Here is a 14,337-nt window from a genome sequence, read left to right on the forward strand (position 1 = left end):
ACCACTATTATTCAACATAGTGTTGGAAGTCCTAGCCATGGCAATCAGAGAAGAAAAAGAAATAAAAGGAATACAAATTGGAAAAGAATAAGTAAATCTGTCACTGTTTGCAGATGACATAATACTATAGATAGAGAATCCTAAAGATGTCATCAGAAAAGTATTAGAGATAATCAATGAATTTGGTAAAGTTGCAGGATACAAAATTACTGCACTGAAATCTCTTGCATTCCTATATACTACCGATAAAAAATCTGAAAGAGAAATTAAGGAAACACTCCCATTTACCATTGCAACAAAAAGAATAAAACACCTAGGAATAAACCTACCTAGGGAGACAAAAGACCTGTATTCAGAAAACTATAAGACACTGATGAAAGAAATTAATGATGATACCAACAGATGGAGAGATATACCATGTTCTTGGATTGGAAGAATAAATATTGTGAAAATGAGTATACTACCCAAAGCAATCTGTAGATTCAATGCAATCTCTATCAAATTATCAATGGCATTTTTTACAGAACTAGACCAAATATCTAAAAATTTGTATGGAGACACAAAAGACCCCAAATGGCCAAAGCAGTCTTGAGAGAAAAAAAATGGAGCTGGAGGAATCAGGCTCCCTGACTTCAGACAATACTACAAAGCTACAATAATCAAGACAATATGCTACTGGCACAGAAACAGAAACATAGATCAATGGAAGAACATAGAAAACCCAGAGATAAACCCACGCACCTATGGTCAACTAACTATGACAAAGGAGGCAAGGATATACAATGGAGAAAAAACAGTCTCTTTAATATGTGGTGCTGTGAAAACTGGACAGTTACATGTAAGAGAATGAAATTAGCACACTCCCTAACACCATATACAAAAATAAATTCAAAATGGGTTAGAGACCTAAATGTAAAACCAGACACTATAAAACTCTTAGAGGAAAACATAAGAAGAACACTCTTTGACATAAATCACAGCAAGATCTTTTTTGATTCACCTCCTAGAGTAATGGAAGTAAAAACAAAAATAAACAAATGGGACCTAATGAAACTTCAAAGCTTTTGCACAGCAAAGGAAACCATAAACAAGACGAAAAGACAACTTTCAGAATGGGAGAAAATATTTGGAAAAAAATCAGCAGACAAAGGATTTATCTCCAAAATATATAAACTGCCCATGCATCTCAATATTAAAAAAACAAACAAATCCAAAAATGGGCTGAAGACCTAAATAGACATTTCTCCAAAGAAGACATACAGATGGCCAAGAAGCACATGAAAAGATGCTCAACATCACTAATAGGGAAATGCAAAGCAAAACTACAATGAGATATCACCTCACACCAGTTAGAATGGGCATGATCAGAAAATCTACAAACAACAAATGCTGGAGAGGGTGTGGAGAAAAAAGAACCCTCTTGCACTGTTGGTGGGAATGTAAATTGATACAGCCACTATGGAGAACAGTATGGAGGTTCCTTAAAAAATCTAAAAATAGAATTACCATATGATCCAGCAATTCCACTACTGGGCATATACCCAGAGAAAACCATAATTCAAAAAGACACATGCACCCCAATGTTCATTGCAGCACTATTTACTATAGCCAGGTCATGGAAGTAAGCTAAATGCCTGTCGATAAATGGATAAGGAAGACATGGTACATATATACAGTGGAATATTACTCAGCCATAAACAGGAATGAAATTGGGTCATTTGTTGGGACGTGGATGGATCTAGAGACTGTCATACAGAGTGAAGTTAGTCAGAAAAAGGAAAACAAATATCATATATTAACGCATGTATGTTGAACTTAGAAAAATTGTACTGATGTACCAGTTTGCAGGTCAAAAGTTGAGACACAGTTGTAGAGAACAAACGTATGGACAAAAAGGAGGGAAAGCTGTGGGGTGGTAGGGGTGGTGGTGCAATGAATTGGGCGATTGGGGTTGACATATATACACTGATGTGTATAAAATTGATGACTAATAAGAACCTGCTGTATAAAAAAAAAATAAAATAAAATTTAAAAAGTAAAAAGTAAAAGAACCATAGATTAATATTTTCTCTGCCTTCATTAGTTGTATTAATGAATGGATGTACTAATCAAATAATCAATCAAGGCAGGATATATATATATATATATATATATATTCTCGACAAAGTAGGTGGCTTTAGAAAAGTACTATTAATGTAGTATTAGGCAAGGAATACCAGTTGATGATGACTTGGTAAACAAAAATGTAGAAGTAAAGTTAGATTGTTTAATCTGGGTGTATTATTTTTCACACTTCAAAGAGTAGTAATAATATTTTAAAACAATATTCTCAATTTTAATATGTCCATGCATTTTCTCCATTTACCTTTTATTTGAAGAATATCTGTCTGCTAGACAAAAATCAAATTAATTGATAAATCTTATATCATAAAGCTATACTGAATTTACCAGCAGCTCACTTAAGAAAAATAGCTTTTTTTCCTTATTACTGCCTGTACATAGAAGTAAGATTTATGAATACTCAGCCTTTTTAAACCAGATTCCAGAAATGTATCACCAGTGCGCATTGACTCATAAAGGTATAGCATAATATTTCTTACCCCAAATATTTATAAATAATCCCTATGTCTCCCCAATTTTGTGTTCAGAGAAAGTGGCAAACTGAAATTATGATAAAGTTCTCTGACTCTTGGAGTTTTGTTTTTAAATCCTCATATTTAATGATTGGCTGAGACAGGTTTCAGAGGATGTTTCTTGTAGAGGATATTCCTCTGTATGAAGTAAATCCATTAGTAAAATATGGTGTTGCAAAATTTTATGACTAGAAGGAGAAGATTAATTCTCTGAAATAAATGTACTTTCATTACTAGTAATAATATAATAAAACAAGGTTTATTGCAATAGAATGCTTAATATAATTACATACAAAGGGAAATTAATGACTAATTTACAAAATGCATTATGTTTTTATTAACATAAAGATTTAAAGTTGTTCTTAACTTTAAGTTCTACTTGTGAATCTGAATGATAAAGTAATAGAGAAATTATACAACATATACAATCCTACTAACTCTCCTTGAGGCTCAAGGTGAACACCAATCAGCTGTTATTTTGGAAGGAAATAAAACCATTAAATAAAAACAAAAACAAACTTTTCTTCATGCTGGAGAATGTGTCTGAGCTTCCCTTTGTAGAGACTGAATTACGGAAACAAAATGTAATTTTTCATGTAATATCTAAAGGCCAAAATAAATTTTATCATGTAATCTAGAGATTGAAAACTAGGCATTTTCAGTCTTACAATTTAAAGTCAAGATTCTTTTGGATTTGGGTAACTTGTGGACTGAGAAAATATTTTTGAATCCTTAATGTTTCTTGTTGACATTTAAAGAATTGATATGACTGAAGATGATAAGGTATATATGTTAACAGAGAATGTGACTCTAGGTAGCATTTTATCAGTATTAGAAAATAAAAAGTAAAAATTAACTTATGTGGGACTTCTGGTTTTCCACTTGGAACATACAAATCTGGAAAGAGCATTATTCTCACCCTAACAGAGAAAAAAAGCAAAAAAACTACAAAAAGCTCAACTTTTCCTGAACCCATTACTGGACAAGAGACTACAGAACTCTGACCAAAAACTTTTTTAAGTAAATATGAAACTAATATTTGTCAAAACTTGGAATTAGGAACATGAATACTTGTTCAAATATTTGCTATTCTTTTGCATATTTAAAATATTTAATGAATAAAATAAAAGTTCCAGGGTCCATTTGGGCTGTGAGAGATAACACTATACCCAGAGATGAGAGGTTTTGTCCCACAGTCTGTTATGGGTGTGACCTTAGGCATTTTACTTCATTTGGACCACCTTCAGTTAGTTTCTTCCTAGGGCATTTCTCTTTGCTTTTAGGCAAGTTTTCCATGTTTTCTTTAACCTTTCCCATTGTTTGAAGATGCCTCTATTGGAAGTAATGTTACTCTGGAATTTAATTTTTACCTTCTTTGTGTACCTGTTAATATAATCTTAATTGATGCCTGCATCTGAATGCAATATATTTCAATTTGAGTAATTCCTGAATAAAATGTTTTGAATTTTGTAACATTGTGTTGTATTTGTAACTTATTTAGAAAAATGGACATGTATATACCTTTGTCTAAGTTACACTGACAACATACTATATGAGAAGGATATCACAATCAGTTTTTAACCTGGTAGAAGGATCAGCTCACATATGAATATGCATTTTAGGTTATTCTTGTGATGATCTCTTACTGTTATTCACAGAACACTGTACATACAAAAATCCCATTGTATGCAATTTTTAAAAGGATGAAAAGAAAAAGGGAATGTGAGTAAAAGCATAGAGCATTTTCTTATATGGAGTAAGGAAGTAGCAGTCTGATTAGGAACTATGATGTAGTGTACAGATGCTACATAATATGACTTCCTTAAAATACTTTGAAATCTCTCTTGATATTCCTGTAATTAAGGCATGGGTTTTAGCAACTTAAATGTTTCTTAAAGTTTGCAAGCCGTTTGCCTCAACAGGCAAAGTTTATAACAATCCTTTTATATTCTTAAATTCCAGGTTTGCTCGATACAAATAGCATTTCTTCAAGACTTATTTGTTTCTAACAGTTACAAAATATTTGTAGGATTTCAAAGTTCATTTTGTATTTGTTCAATAATACTAACCAAAAATAAAGAAAGTGAAACAAGTGTACCTTCTAATCTGTAGCCAACATTTGGATCATTATCAAAAGTTGTAATTCCAACAAACAGCATTCTTCTAAGGTAATTCTGCATAACACTGGACACATTTCTCCTTTCATAAAGGATAAATGGTTAGTAACTTCAGTTTGTTTGGGAGTTTTCATGTTAAAAAATAGGATAGAAGTTGAAATTATCCCATAAGGCAAATTTTACAAAAGATTGATAAAAACTTGCACTTTGTGTTCTTCCAGCCAGCCAGCTATTTTATAAAGAGAGTTTATATAAAATCTTCTTTAAGTGTTCACCCAGCTCTCAATTATTTCAGCAGTGATTAACTAATTGATAGACCAGTGAAAACTAAAAAAATTGCCCTTGTCCCCACTAATAGCTTGACTTGTTAGGCATTATTTCCTTTAGAGAGTTTATATGGAACACTGGGTTGGTTTGTTTCTCTCTGTAAAGCATATTATAATAGGGTGGGGAAAGTTTTCTGAAACAAAGCTCAAAAAGCACAAACTATAAAGATATTATTGAAAAAATTGACTATACTAAAATCAAAATTTTGGGTATAATAAAAAAGCACACAGAAGAACATATTAGATTATTCTTTGTTTTAGAATTTCATTGCAAAGTCTTACCCTTCCCTCTTTAGCATTTTTATAGAAAGCTTTAACTGGCACCTCATCCCACCCCACTTCAGTGTCTTCACTGTAAAATCTAGCTCTAAACCAATGATTCATAATGTCTTTTCCTGACTTTTATTAAGGATGTGATGGATCCCCAAGTCCATAGCTGACTTAGCTCAGATCTGTCTTCAAAGATTTGTTTGCTCCCTCCACCCCATGACCTTAGGTAATAGGGAATAGCTTTTAGGCTTGACAAAGCTCCCATATTATAGCATGAAGTCTGGTTCCAGCTCACTGGTTTGGGTGGAGTGTGTGTGTGTGTTTGTGCGCATGTGTGTGTGCATGTGTGTGTGCAGCACAGGTCAATTTTAATTCCCATTACCTCTGCAGAAGTTGAGTTCCATGATTGTATTAGACTCCATAGACTTTTGATGAAGACACCTAGTTCTTAAGCGTGGTTATGTCAGTTATTCTTTAACATTCTCTTTGTAATATTTTATCTATCTTTGCCATATGGTTTCATTAGAATTTTCTCAAAGCATGTGTTTATCACTTATATCATCTTTTCTAAAAATTCAGTCCTCAGCTCTTTTTCTCAAACCAATTCATGTCTTATAAAAAAAAATCATGTCACTATTATTTAGAACATGAAACGTTTTAGGAAAAAGACTAACCTTTCCTTAATTACAATATTTATTAAAACCAATACTGAGGTAGAAACTTTCAGTAGTTTTATCCTCCTTCATGGTCTTCATTTCTGAATTAGCAATTGTAGTCCTCAGCGTTAGTTGGCATTTAAAGTAAATAAGTCTACTGGATATTGTGATTCTACTGCTATTTAAAGTAAATGAGTCAATGCAATTTCAGTGACAGTTGTGTCTATGGAATGCTTGCAGGCCAGAATCGCATTTGGTATTTCTAGCAGGAGGCTCTATGGGAAATTAAACATAAAATAATTGAATAGTTTCAAGAACAAAAATGGTTTAAGAAACAAAAAGTTTTGGCCTTTTTTATTCAGCCTTTTTCCCCATTATACTGTACCAATAATTATAATTCTATATTAGACTTTGTGACATTTGTAGTAAAACTATTTTAAAATGTGCTCATATTTGTTAATAGTTAGAATCAGTGACATATTTTGATAGTCTTACTACCAATTTCTGCTAATGTATTGGAAAGTTTAGTTTTTATTTAAAAAATAGATTTTGAGTTCCCTATATGTAGAAATATAGGCAATGTTACATAATAGTGAAATCTCAGGATTCAACTCCTGTCTCTATCAATGACTAGCTGTGTGGTTTGAGCAAATAACATCACCCTTCCAAGAACTATGTCAGAGGATTTTGTATGAGAGATAAATGTAAAGTGCTAGAAAAATATCTTGGACATAATATGGACTTTCTAGATGATAGCCTTTACTCTATGAGGATTATATCTTATTTACCTTTAAATCCCTAAATCTTCTATTGCACTCCCTTACGTATTATACTTGCTGATTAGATTTCATCTCTTTATTTACACAAATTTACAACCTTAGAATTTTTCACTTTTTTGGTTCTCAAAAATATTTCAAATGAATACTAGCGTAAGATGTATTAATCATTAAAATTATAGCATAAAAATGTAGAGATTGTGTTGGCATGCCCTTTCTTTTAAAGATGATGATATTGATTATGACTATAAAGTTTACAAGTGCTAATGGTTAAAAGATCCAGAAGTGTGAACAGCAAGTGTCTGTCTTTCCATTGTATGCATATGAAACTTGTGATGTTGTTGATTTTTGAAATAACTTGAAGTGTTTTTTGTTTCTTCACTTGCTTGCTTGCTTGTTTATAAGACACAGTATTAGCTGGGATGAATTTTCCTTCTTTTCCTAAGTAGTGAAATAGAGTGAATGTGTTTATTTAGTTTACCTTTTAAGGAAACCATAAAGCTTCAGAAGAGGATACAGAGATAGAGAAAGCTTAAGTAACTTGACAGCTAGCCCAGTGCATTGCCTTCTGAGCATTATTGACTGTTTCCTGGCATGCATGCAAAAATGTACAGTTCTCTGAAGAAGAAATAATATTTATTTATTTATTTATTTATTTATTTATTTATTTTAATATTTTTTCTTCCAGTATTATGGAGCTATAATAGGCATACAGCACAGTATGAGTTTAAGGTGTACAGCATAATGATTTGATTAATATACATCATGAAATAGTATCACAATACATTTTGTAAACATCCACCATATAGATACCAAATTAAAGAATAGAAAAAAAAATTTTTCCTTGTGATGAGACTCTTAGGATTTACTCTATTAACAACTTTCATATATAACATACAGCAGTGCTAATTATATTTATCATGTTGTACATGACATCCCTAGTACTAATTTATCTTATAACTAAAAGTTAGTAATAGTTTTGATTGCCTTCGTCTAATTTCCCTTACCACATACTCCACCTCTGGTAACCAGAAATCTGATCTCTTCTTCTATGTGTTTGTTTACTCACCTATTTCTTTTCTTTCACTTCCCCCAACTCCTTTGGTAAAAACAAGTGTGTTCTCTGTATCTGTAACTATGCTTTGTTATATTTGTTTTGTTTCTTAGGTTCCACATATAAGTGATATCATACAGTATTTATTTTTCTCTGTCTGACTTATTTCACTTAGCATAATATCTTCTAGGTCAATCCACGTTGTTGCAAATGGCAAGATTCCATTCGCTTTTATGGTTGAGTAATATTCCATTGTGTGTGTGTGTGGGTATGTGTGTGTGTGTGTGTGTATATATATATATATATATATATATATATATATATATATATAGTCTTCTTTAACCATTCATTTATTGATTGGCATATGGGTTGCTTCCATATCCTGGCTATTGTACATAATGCTGCAATAAACAAATAAACATAGTAGTGTATATACATTTTCTAGTGTTTTTGTTTTCTTTAGCTAAATACCCAGGAGTGAAATTGCTGGATCAAACAGTAGTTCTATTTTTAATTTTTTGAAGCACATTTATACTCAGTTTTCAACAGTGACTTCACCAATTTATATTCTCATCAACAATGCATGAAGGTTCCCTTTTCTTCACATTCTTGCCAGCACTTGTTATGTGTTGTGTCTCTTTGATAATAACCATTCTGGCAGGTGTGAGGTGATATCTCACTGCTGTTTTGATTTGCATTTCCCTGATGATAAATGATGTTGAGCATCTTTTCATGTGCATATTGGCCATCAGTGTATCTGCTTTAGAAAAAACTGTCTATTCAGAATCTCTGCCAATTTTTAACCAGGTTGTTTGGTTTTCTGACATTGAGTTGTTCTTTGTACATTTTTTATATTAACCCCTTATTAGATATAGCATTTGCAAATATCTTCTCCCATTCATTAGGTGGCCCTTTCATTTTGTTGATAGTTTCTTCACTGTGCACAGTGAAGGAATGGTTTCTATTTAAAATAAATAGATAAAAATACCCAAGAATATTGGAATTAGTGTCTGTGCCCTGCTCAAAATTTCAACATTTTGAAAGGAGGTCAATCAAGATACTTTATTTTCTTGTGTTCTATATCTACTTTCTGTAGATATTGTCAGTAACACTTCATCACTTAAAATAAGCTTGATTCTTTGGGAACTAGGTTACCCACATGTTTGTGGGGGCTGATTTTCCAGAGTATACAGTCATGGTAGTTTTAAAGAAGTAACCTTCCAAGTTCCTGCTGCGTTTATGTATTATTTCCTAAACTCATTCCTTCCAAAAATATACTTGTAGTCTGCTATTTACTTTGCACATTTGCATTCATTATTATCTTTACCTCACATTATAAAGGCAATATGAACTTCTCACTCTCCTCAAACCTAATGATAATATACTATTTTATTGGTATGTACAATTCTGTGGCACGAACTTAAGGCACAGATAAAAAATATATTACTCTTAAGAGGATGCAATAGAGACTGAAAAATATAGAGTGCTTTGTTATGAAATTATAAAAGGACAACACCTTATTCATCTGAGGTTTGCTTTTTTTTTTTTTTTTTTTTTTTGGTTGGGGGATATGCAGGTCTCTCAGTGTTGTTGCCTCTCCTGTTGCAGAGCACAGGCTCTGGACACACAGGCTCAGCAGCCATGGCTCACAGGCCCAGCCACTCCATGGCATGTGGGATCTTCCCAGACCTGGGCACGAACCCCTGTCCCCTGCATCGGCAGGTGGACTCTCAACCACTGCACCACCAGGGAAGCCCAAGGTTTGCTTTAGCTTGACAGCTAATCTCTTCTTTACAGTCCATCTATTTGTCTCTCTGTAGATCTGTCTGACTGTATATCTACCCATTCTTCAAGGCACATATGTTAGAATTAGATTTCAGAAGTGAAATATTTATCCTGGTGATTTTGAACATGTTTATTTCAATAAAAACGTAGGAAGCCTGATTTTCATAAATATCCTGAGAATGAGAAATGACCTTGCCTATTAGTTATGTGGTAGTCTTTTCTTTAAATGGAAGGAGTTATACCACAGTTGAATGGCCCTAAGGAATTTATACATGGGTCAGCACTAGCCCCAGGCACCCCCAGACTGAACAGCCAGCTGCCTGGGACATGACCTTAACCACCCTATAGGGTAAGGTCTGGCAGCCAACCAGGCAAGAGGCCAGCCCCACCACCAGCAAACCTACAGTAGTAGACACTGCCAAATATAAGGGACCATGGAGCCCACAAAGGGGGCACTGCTAGATGATATAGCTCTGGTGACCAGAGGGAAGTGAGCCCTGGGTCCCAAAGGACATCTTAAACATAAGGTTACTTCTTAAAGAATGGGAAACAAAACCAACCTATCTAACACATTAAAATAAACACAGAGATTTAGGTAAAATAAAGAGATAGTTATCCCAAGAGAAGGAGCAAGACAAAACCACAGAAAAGGAACTAAGCAAAGTGAAGATGAGCAATTTCCCAATAAAGAATTCAAGGTAATGATCACAAAGATGTTCAATGAACTTGGGAGAATAGTGGATGAACACGGACAGAAGTTTAACAAAGAGTTAGAAAATATAAAGAAGAATCAAACAGAGATGAAGCATATAATAACTAAAATGAAAAATACATTGGAAGAAATAAACAGTAGATTAAATAATATAAGAGGAATGGATCAGCAAACTGCAAGGCAGAATAGTGAAAGCCACCTAAGTTGAACAGAAAATAAGAAAAAAGAATTTAAAAAAATGAGGATAGTTTAAGAGATCTGTAGGACAATATCAAGAATACTAATATTTGGAGTATGGGGTTCCCAGAAGGAGAGAGATAGAGAACAGGAAAGAAAAGTTGTTTGAAGAAATAATAGCTGAAAATTTTCATAACCTGGGAACAGAAACAGACATCCAGTTCAGATATGTAGACAGTCCCAAATAAGATGAATCCAAAGAGGTCTAAATCAAGCACAATGTTATTAAAGTGGCAAAAAATTATAAAGAGAGAATCTTTTTTTTTTTTTTTTTTTGGCTGCACTGTGTGACATGCAGGATCCTAGCTCCCCAAGGAAGGATCAAACCTGCAACCCCTGCATTGGAAGTGCAGAGTCTTAACCACTGGACTGCCAGGGAAGTCTCTGAAAGAATTTTAAAAGCAGCAAAGAAAAGCAACTACTTATGTATAAAGGAGCTCCCATACAACAATCTGCTGACTTTCCAACAGAAACTTTCTGGGCCAGAAGTGAGGGCCACATATAATCAAAGTGATGAAAGGAAAAAACTTATAATCAAGAATATTCTACCTGGCAAAGCTATCAATTAGATTTGAAGGAGAGGTCAAGAGTTTTATTGACAAACAAAATCTAAAAGAGTTTAATGCCACCAAATGCATTTTACAAGAAATATTAAAGGGACTTCTTTAAGCAGAAAAGATGACAACTAGAAATATGAAAATTACAAAAGAAGAAAATCTCATTCATAAAGACAAACATATATTAAAAGTTCAACCACTTATAAAGCTAGTAAGAAGATTAAAAGTAAGTAGTAAAATTATCTATATCCACAGTAAGTAGTTAAGGGATACACAAAACAAAAAGTAAACATGATGTCAAAACAATTAAGCATTTTGGGTAATTGGGAGTAAAAATACAGGGTTGCTAGCATACATTCAAACTTAAGAGATCATCAACCTAAAATAAATAAACAAGTAAATAAATAAATTAAAAAATATATATAATTGTTGTCACATATGAACTTCATAGTAACCATAAAACAAAAATCAGTAATAGATAATCTACATTTTTCAAAAAAGGAAAAGGAATACAAACATAACACTAAAAATAATCATCAAATCACAAGGGAACAGAGCAAAAGAAGAAAACAGCAAAAAACAATTACATAAACAATCCCAAAGCAATGAACAAAAGGGCAATAAGTACTTACCTATCAATAATTACTTTACATGTAAATAAACTAAATGCTCCAATCAAAAAACACAGGCTGGCTGAATGGACACAAAATCAAGACCCATACATATGCTGCCTACAAGTTACTCACTTCAGAGCTAAAGAAACATACAGACTGAAAATGAGGGAATGGAAAAGTTATTCAATGCAAATAAATATGAAAAGAAATTTGGGATAGCAATATGTATATTAGACAAAGTTGACTTAAAACAGAGACAAAAAAGGACTTTATATAATGATAAAAGAATTCCTCCAACAAGAAGATGTAAAACTTATAAACATATATGCACCTAAATACATAAAGCGTAAAGGAAGAAACTGACAGTAGCACAATACTAAAAGAAGATTTTAAACCCTACTTACATAGATAGAATGATCATCCAGAATGAAAAAATCAATAAGAAACACTGGCCTTTTATTATGCATTAGGCCAGATGGACTTCATAGATATTCAGAGAACATTCCATCCAAAAGCAGTGGAATACACATTCTTTGTCAGTGCACATGGAACATTCTCCATGATAGATCACATCCTAGGCCACAAAAGAAGCCTCAATAAATTTAAGGACACTGAAATCATATCAACCATCTTTTCTACCCACAACAGTGTGAGACTAGAAATCAACTACAAGGAGCAAAAAGCTGCAAAAAAACAAACATGTGGAGACTAAACAACTTTCTATTAAACAATCAATGGGTTAATAATTAAATCAAAGAGGAAATTGAAAAATACCTGGATACCAATAAAAATGGAAATACAATGATACAAAATCTATAGGACAGAGTCAAGGCCGTTATAAGAAGGAAGTTTACAGTTATATAAGTCTCCTTCCAAAAGCAAGAAAGATCTGAAACAAACTAACCTTACACCAAAAAAAAAAAAAAAAAAAACTAAAAAAAGAAGAACAAACAAAACCCAAAGTTAGTAGAAGAAAAGAAAAATAAAGATCAGAGCAGAAATAAATGAAATTGATCCTTTAATAAACAATAGGAAAAAATCAATGAAACTAAAAGCTGGTTGTTAGAAAAGATCAATAAAATTGATAAATCTAAAGCCAGACTCATTGAGAAAAAACAGAGGGAAGGCCTAAATAAATAGAATCAGAAATGAAAGAGAAGTTACAACTAACACCACAGAAATGCAGAGGATCATAAGAGATTACTAGAAAAAAACTATATGCCAATGATTTACCTAGAATAAATGAATAAATTCCCAGAAATGTGCAATCTACCAAGATTGAATCAGGAAGCAGGAGACAAGATGAATAGAAAAATTACCAGTAATGAAATTGAATCAATAATTTTAAAAAATACTGCCAATAAACAAAAGTCAAGGATTAGATAGCTTCACAGGTGAATTCTATTAAACATTTAAAGAAGAGTTAACACCTATTCCTAGTAAACCATTCCAAAACTGTGAAAAGGAAAAAATGCTTCCAAATTCATTCTGAGACATCAATCACACTGATATCACAACCAGAAAAAGATATCACAAATAAAGAAAATTACAGGCCAATATCATTGATGAACATGGACATAAAAATCTGCAACAGAAGACTAGCAAGCAGAATCCAACAATACATTAAAAAATCCTACAACATGATCAAGAGGGATTTATCCCAGGGATGCAAGAATTTTTCAATATACATGAATCAATTATCGTAATACACCACATAATCAAATTGAAGAACAAAAACAGTATGATCATCTCAATAAATGCAGAAAAGCTTTCGATAAAATTCAGCATCCATTTATAATAAAAAGAACTCTCCAGAAAGTGGGCATAGAGGAAACCTACCTCAACATAATAAAGGCCATATATGTCAAACCCACAGCTAACATCATACTGATGAAAAGCTGAAAGGATTTCCTCTAAGATCAGGAACAAGACAAGGATGTCCACTCTTGCTAGCTTTATTTCAACATAGTTTTGGAAGTCCTAGCCACAGCAAAGCAATCAGAGATGAAAAAGAAATAAAAGGAATCCAACTTAGAAAAGAAGAAGTAAAACTGTCCCTGTTTCAGATGACATGATATTATACATAGAAAATCCTAACACCACAACTTAAAAACTATAACAACTCATTAATAAATTTGGTAAAGTTGCAAGATACAAAACTAATATACAGGGAAATTCCTGGTGATTCAGTTGTTAGAACTCCATACTTTCACTGCAGTGGGCCTGGGTTCAATTCCTGCTCAGGGAACAAAGATCCTGCAAGCTTCAGTTAAGCAAAAAAGAAATAATAATAATATACAAAAATCTGTTGTACTTCTATACAATGACAATGAACTATGGAAAGAAAAATTAAGAAAACAATCCCATTTACCATTGCATCAAAAAGTATAAAATACCTACAAATAATACAAGAGGTAAAAGAGCTATACTCAGAAAACTATAAAATATTGATGAAAGAAATTGAAGACAATACAAATGGAAAGACATGCTGTGCATATGGACTGGAAGAATTAATATTCTTAAAATGACCAGACTATGAAAGACAGTCTTCAGATTCAATGCAATATCTATCAAAATACCGAGGGTGTTTTTCATAGAAC

Source organism: Grampus griseus (assembly GCF_964374135.1).
Source record: "Grampus griseus genome assembly, chromosome: 17".
Classification (NCBI taxonomy): domain Eukaryota; kingdom Metazoa; phylum Chordata; class Mammalia; order Artiodactyla; family Delphinidae; genus Grampus; species Grampus griseus.